Consider the following 7,802-nt stretch of genomic DNA (forward strand, 5'->3'; position numbering starts at 1 on the left):
AGGAATTACGTTACATGCCCAAGATCACACATTTCTTAAACAGCAGAAGTGATACTTGAATTCTTGTTTCCCACTCCTTATCCTACACTCTCCCATGACTATGATTTAAGAGCTCTTTGATTAGAAATGTTTTCCAGGTTTCAACTCTTTTATCCTTTCCGCTGAGTTTTTCTCTATCCTCTGTGTATGCCCTGCGCCCTCCTTCCCAGTCTAATTGTCTATGGTTGGGTTGACAGGGACACATGGTTCTCACAGATAAATCTCTATATAATATATGTACATACATTTTTGAACCCCTTCCAAGAATGATTCTTTAAGAATGACTGGCCTTGATATAGGTGTTCTATGCAACTGAACCTAAAAGATTTTATGTTTTACCCCAGCCCAGTGCCTTGTATGTAGTAAACATTCAATAAACATTTGTAGAATGAATCAGTGAGTATACACTAGAAATTTCTGACATGCCATCAAAACATTTCCAAGCCTTCTCTAGGGGGTGTCAGGCTAATGTAAATGTGAGCGGAAAACTCAGCAAATGTCAACAGGCTATAAATAATCACTTGGTCTATCAGTGCAGGGAATTTACATATACAGATATTTCCTTTGATGAATGCTAAACCTCCTTATGAAAAGAAACACCTATTTAGAGAAATTAAACATCAGAACGAATGTAAAAGCATGGGCTTTGCATCAAAGGCCCGGCTTCCAGTCCCAGCTCGGCCACTTCAGATGAGATACTGAATACTTCTGAGCTCTAGCTCCTCACTTTTAAAACAGGCTTAATAACATCTCCCTCACATAGCTATTGCGAGGATCAAATGAGATAATGTCTGCATAGTCTGCTTTGATACATAATAGGCACTTTATCAATGTCACTTCTTTTTTCTTGCAAGCCATGAAGGTCACATTCAAGTTTGACTTTTTAAGAACTGACAAACCACTGAATTGATCCAAATATTAAATTTTCTATAAGAATATTACAAATTCGGAAACTTAAAACAATGTTAATTTAAAATTTTATTTTGGGATGCTGATGCCTCTTAAACCCTCATCTGAGCAGAAATGAAACTGACCAACTGGGATCTTTTGACATGCATTCCTTTATCTATATCCTAAGCTAGGCTCTTGACACAATAAAAAAGAATAAGGTATGGTCCCTTAAAGAATAAGAAGTTTGATCTAGAGAGGTGAGGGACACATACATGAGCTTTGAAATACGAGTAGATTAAGTGGATGTATAAAAATATGGGAAGGGTGGTAAGAGTTCATAAGTGGTAGCAACCACGTTTGGAAGAAATTGTAGATAGTTTCTTAGTATTTGTAACATTTCAGCTGCTCCAGAAATTCACTTAGACTTTCTCTACCTGCATAAGTGTTGAAGGTGAATATGAAACATTGTCCCTTCCCACCCCCCATAGCTTTGCCTTTGACCTTGAAAACCTCAGTGGCTGCCCTGATTTTGCCTCTTTAGGCCTCCTTCTGTAGCCCCTTTTGTCTGGACTGTGATCCTACTTTGACACAGCCCCCACTGATATGCGAAGGGCTGCTGGTTTGCTGGTTGCTTTCCTTATCCAAACCAAATGAATATGGCTTACACTTCCTAGTTTAAAAATGTTTACTCTTAAACTCTGACCCTAGATAAATCTCACCTACCTGTCATCTATCCCTAGGATCTGTCAACTCAGAGATATTAGCACAAATCCTGGGTTCGGAAAAATCTCCCACCTGCAGAGTCAGATTAACTAAAGTAACTCAGGGAAAGAGCATCAAGCAAAGAGAATTTGAGAGCTGGCAGCTATTGCTTAATGATCATACTAAAAACAATCATAATAACAGGAGAAGGAAGCTATTTTTAGTGCCTATTATGTCTTAGGCAATATCCTATGGGCAATTTAAATATATCCTTCTCATCAGATTCTTACAATGCCATGAGGTGGGGCCAGAAGTTGAACACAAAAGTCTGCTTGATTCCAAAATCCATATGCTTAGATCTTAACCATGTTATGGTCTGATTCCAGGTTCTTATTCAATCTCCAACCCTTCATTCCACATTTTTATTTTCTGGTATTTGTCATAACCTGTCAAGGGCCAATTCATATGTTTTTCTCAACAGTTCTGTAGCTGTGAGGCTTTCCTGTTCCAGACTTGTCAAAACGCATTAGTTTAGGGCTTCTAGGCACTCAGATTTCTCCTCCAAGTTTCTCTGTGCTTGAAAATCCTAAATTCATTTTTAGTCTGTTGAGTGAAGCAAGTACTGCCTATATGTGCTCCCTTAACACTACACATATTTTGATAACTCAATACCCATGTTTAAAGTAAACCACTATATTGCAAGCATCTTGAGGGCAATAACTAGGAGAAAGGAAAGTAAGAAAGAAAGAAGGCTGAGATCACTGAGGAGGACTGGCAGTCTAATTTCTCTCCAGTGTTTAAAGACTTCATTGACTCAGTATTTGAGTAGAATATTTTAGTTCTCACTATGGCCTATCAGTTGAGATGTTTTCAAATGCATTCAATAGCAAACTCTACTCAAAGGGTTAGGCTCATATAAGAGAAATATCAAGAGATAGGAGTAATTCTGAGTCAACTACTCAACAATGTTGCCAAGAACTCAATTTATTTCCAGCTCTCCGATCTGTTTTTCGTAGGGTCAGCTTCAACCAATCCTGGTTGCCATCATGAAAGTAAAGGTGGCTGTAGCAGCTCTAAGTGTCACATCTACATCCTAGAGTCCAGAAGGGGACAGGACATTTCTCCCAGCAGAGTCCTCAGAAGTCCCTAGATTTCTCCTCTTTCTCACTGACTTAAATTGGGTCATATTTTCTTTCTTAAACTAACCTCTGTCCAAATTGGCCAGAGACATTCTATGAGCTGATTGGCTTAAGTCTGGGTTACTTGAACCAATCACCATGCTGAGGAGAATCAGATTATCCTGATTGGCTTACACTAACCTGTACCTACTCCTTAGCTGAGGACAATGCCATCTTTTCCCAGAAGCCATGAACTTTGAGGTAGAAGTATATCAAAAGGAGTAACAGAGTAGTGAACCCTGGGTAGACCACCAATGAGAAACAGTGTCCATTTACATAAAAAGGAAACAAAGTAACCACCATAAAATGTAAGAAAATACTTATTGAAGCAATACTTCTGGTTAAACTGAAGAGTGAGTCTATCCCTGGGAAGACATGTCTATTGTATATTATTGTGATATATGCTTTTTATATATATAATCTGATTCTCATATTTTTTTTAGAAGAATAAACCCTCTCTGTTTCTCTTTTGGAATTTTTCTAGCATTTGGCTTCATTTTGGGTTTAAAAGCAATTATCATCTGCTCATTTGACAAATATTTTTAAGTACCCACTATGTACCTGATATTGTGCTAGGGTCCTGAAGGATACATAAAAAAGATATAGTACCCGAGTTTAAAGGGCTTATAATCTAGTAGAGTTGAGAAGACATGTTTTTAATAATGAATTTTAAAAAGTATTGGTATATGCTTAATATAAGTACAAAAAACCCTGAAAGTCCAGAGGAAGACAGATAATTTCTAGCCAGGTACACTAGGCAAGAAGAATTTGAGGGGGCAATCTTTTTGATCTGCACACTAACCAATTAAAACACTCATCAGGAAGTGAAATATTTAATCTGAAGGGATTGGTTTGATTAGAAATTTTGAATTTAGCCTTCTTCGAGAGCAGTGTATAAGGGAAAAATGTATATGAAGTAGTTATAGCGAGTATATTAGGCTCCAACTAGGAAAACAGAAGCCATTCTTTATATTTTAAAAAAGAGTAAATTTGGTGGAAAGACTGTTTACAGAGGAAATGAAAAAGCTGAGAAGCTAGACATGGATAGTAATGCAACGTGCAGATAAGCACAGAAGGAGGCTGCTGCTGTCTTAAAGAGAGAGGGCCAGAGGGTGGATGTGGACTAACAAGGACCAGAGGTCTGGGTCACTTAGCCAAATCCGAAAGGTTAAAGGACTTATTCGGAAGGAACTCGAACCCAGAAGAAGATGCAGCTCCTTCTGGAGATTCTACCTGAGACAGGTGGAGGGGAAGAAATACCCCAGCTTCTTTCTCTCCCTCCCTAGTCTAAACTGCCCCCTCTCCCACTGGCCCACCTCTTCCAGAATCCAGCTGGTAAAGGGCCTGTTGGAGTCAGCAACTTGTGATATGGAGCAGAGCAGAGGAAGTTGAGAAATCGAGGAACAGACCTCAGAGTAAACAGGCTCCGGAATGGCACAGTAGGAAAATGTAAAGAGTGCCATCAGGTCTCTACCGATAATGCCCAATCTAAAAGGTGAGGCCATTCGGCGGATCTAAAAAAGATGAAGGCCGAGATGGATCATCAGGCTGGGATGCTGCATAATGAATTGGGTCGAAGTAGAGATGAGCTAAAGAAAAAGATCCCGTGGTAATTATTTAAATGAAATAACAACTGAGAAGCAGACGAGAGAATGGATCTCACCATGGGAGAGCATGGAACCAGAGCCAGAAGCCTGACACCTTCTCAAAGAAACCAGACAATGAAACAGTGAACCAAACATCAGTCATGACACACTTTCATGTACTCTCTACTTTAATGTAGGCTGACTTTTTACTTCTGTTTCAAAATACAAAAGCATCTACTATATACGTTTTATTGCATATTTGTAATATATAATATTTATAAAGTTTCCATGTCAGAGTTTTCCACTGAATCAAACCAAGGACTCCATTTCTCATGTGGAGCATAATCTCAGTTCCCCAAAGAGATTTTCTAGCTTGGCAAGAGAGCACAAGGTTTTAAATACAGCTGACATATTAAGCACAATCCAAAAGGCCCAATTGTATTGTTTAATTCTGGCCATATTTCATAAGAATGGATACCATAAATACAGTGGTGAGAATGGAATAGAGCAACAGCAGATGATGCAATGTCTATAAAACAACCCAAGGGAATACAAATGAGCTCACATACCAGTGTTCGAACCCAACAACCTAACAGCTGTGTGCCTTCTCATCCTTGTCCTCGCCTAATCACTCAGGCCCCTTCTTTATTTCTTATCACTCTGGTGATTTGGAGCCTCATTCTAAAGATTAGTCTATTTCAACAGATTCTTTCAAATGACCATGCTTGCTATAACATCTTCAGAGAAGATTAATGCTGCTTCAAAACAATAACACCGCTTTTGGGGGTGATTGTAACTGCCTAATAATCGATCAGTCATATGACTGACTACACACCGAAATCTCCTCTCATGTCAGTAAAACAAAGAGAAAGAAAAAAGGAGACTTTTCAATATATATTTCATATGTTATAACTCATATGAAATGAAACTCCTATTTATTCATCTCTTTTAGTAGCATGCATTTGTAAGTTGCCTGCTCTGTGGTTTATAAATTATTTTAAACTCTTACACTATTGCTCCAAAATATAAATGTATGTGTTAATATGGTAGACAAGGACTCTGCTGCTGATAACACGGGAAATTTAACTAGCTTATAAATGTTAAAATGTAAAAGCAAAGGAAGTCCTGCTATTCATCTTCTCTGCAATATTCAGACATTCATGAAATTGAAAGTTAATGTACCAGGGACTTTCATTATCTGACCCATTCCATCCTATCTATTAGATTCTCAAAGCACTAGAGACAGAGGACCAATATGTCACCAACACAGGACTGGAAAGGTCACAAAAACGAAGCATCAATAAAGCACTACTTCTGAATTAAATTTCACAGTGCTCAGCAGAAAATATGTTCCATGGACTAAGAGTATTTGTAGGAAAGAAACTGATAGCTAGACACAACTTGAAGAAAATCTAAAAGTATTTCTTGACATGGAAAAAAACTGTGTTAAAGCTATATATACATACACACAGAGAATTATTGTATATGCCTAATGTGGAAGAAAAAATGCTGCAAAACTTATAGTCACAGAATTCACTAGCAAAAGATGTGGTCCTGTTAAACTACTCTTCTTTCTTTCCTTAAACATTTAGTGGAATACTGTACAGAATTTATAAAACCAATGTGGTTTTCAATACCTTTCCATAAATCACAGTTTAATATACACATTAGTGAATTTATCATGGTCTTTGCTATTTTTACTATCTGAAATATGTTAATTCATTTAATAAAAATTAGTCCACCAAAATCTATGACTTCTTTTAGCTCTCCAGATTTTAAATAATTCTAAATACTCAATTATTCAGCATGCAGATTTTTGAGATTTGCTGTCAATATTGTAATCATTACTAGGTGGCGTAATTCTAAATACTCAATTATTCGGCATGCAGATTTTTGAGATTTGCTGTCAATATTGTAATCATTACTAGGTGGCATAATGAAGAGGTAAGTATTAAATGGGGAGGTCCTTTACATTAGCTGCAGACACAGGAAAATATGTAAAAAGATAGAGAGCAACACAGCCTAGGCTGAGTGGCCGATGATTCACACGATTAAAGTTATAGGAGGTTCCAAGAGGGGACAACTAACTGCCAACGTCTAATGAGGATGGATTGGCAACCAGTGGTTCTCAGATATTAGGATTTCACTTTCAAAGGATTTGAGGGACTGGCATTGAGTTGCCGTATTTTTAAATTAAAAAACAACAATCCTATTCAAAATCATCATTGCTTTATTTTTAAAAGTGACGTTTTAACACTAAAAAATTGAGAGAACATTATCTGAGATAAAAATTATCAAATAAATTGAGCTTAGTGACTAGCTCACTACAGTAGTCTCATTTTTTCGTTGTTTGTTTTGGAGAAATTCGTTTGCAGACTAGGAGTTGGGAGCTTTTGGTTAATTCTAAGTTCTAAGTATGTACTGCAATACAGAAGTAATACAAGATAGTATTCCTAGACATGGGAGTCAGGAGAGGGAAGCAACATATATTGATGTGATAAAGTAGGTAGTGAAAAGTATGCATTATGCAGTAGACTAAATACAAATATAACTGGAGTGATCAGAGAGCAAAGTGATCTTGGTCTGTGATGGGGTGTGACTTAGCTGTAGGTGAGACAGCTAAGCAGAAGGGAGATTGGCAGTCAATGGTAAGCTGCAAAGAATAAAGATGAATAGGGTTGGCGATCAGAAGCCCAGAGAGATTGCAGGGGCAATTTGATACTGTGTAATATTGGAGGAATTCTCCTAAATGCACTCCGGTCAGTAAAATCAATCGGAGTTTAGTACACATAAAAAGAAGAGCAAATTCACACCTTTTTTTATGGCTCTGTCAAGGAAGGAGACAAATATAAGTTTTGATAATAATACAAGTAAAATTAAATATGAACGGTCACTCTTGTTCCTAGTACCTTAAAAGAGAATTTGGTAATCATTACATTTTAAAAATACAACACTCTTAAGAAAGGGAGAAACATGTTACAATAAAATTAAATTTACTTTTATAGTCAAAGTACTTTTATAAGTCTCACTGGCATTTATCAGCAATTATAGCATTTATCTCATGTATTAAATTTTTCTTCTCTTCTTAACATGACTGAGTTATTTTCTCTCTTCCTTGCTTTTTCTACTGTATTACTCAGTTCAACTTAAAATATTCTAGTATTAGGGCATTGATTAGACAGTTGAGATTCCACAAAAAATAAGAAAACAAATAAAGACACTATAACTTCTTGAAAAATGTGATATAAGATCGTTTCTTGTAGATTTTAAGAAAATCACGGTTCTTTAAAGTAAAGGAAGTAGCTAGATGTTCTACCAAAAGAAAAAGGCCTTGCTCCAACAGCTCAAATATCACTGATTCCTTATATGTCTTGGTCCATTAAATTACAAAAAAATGAGTTGAAAA

This window comes from Pteropus vampyrus, unplaced genomic scaffold (assembly GCF_000151845.1).
Source record: "Pteropus vampyrus isolate Shadow unplaced genomic scaffold, Pvam_2.0 Scaffold24, whole genome shotgun sequence".
In the NCBI taxonomy this organism is placed as follows: Eukaryota; Metazoa; Chordata; class Mammalia; order Chiroptera; family Pteropodidae; genus Pteropus; species Pteropus vampyrus.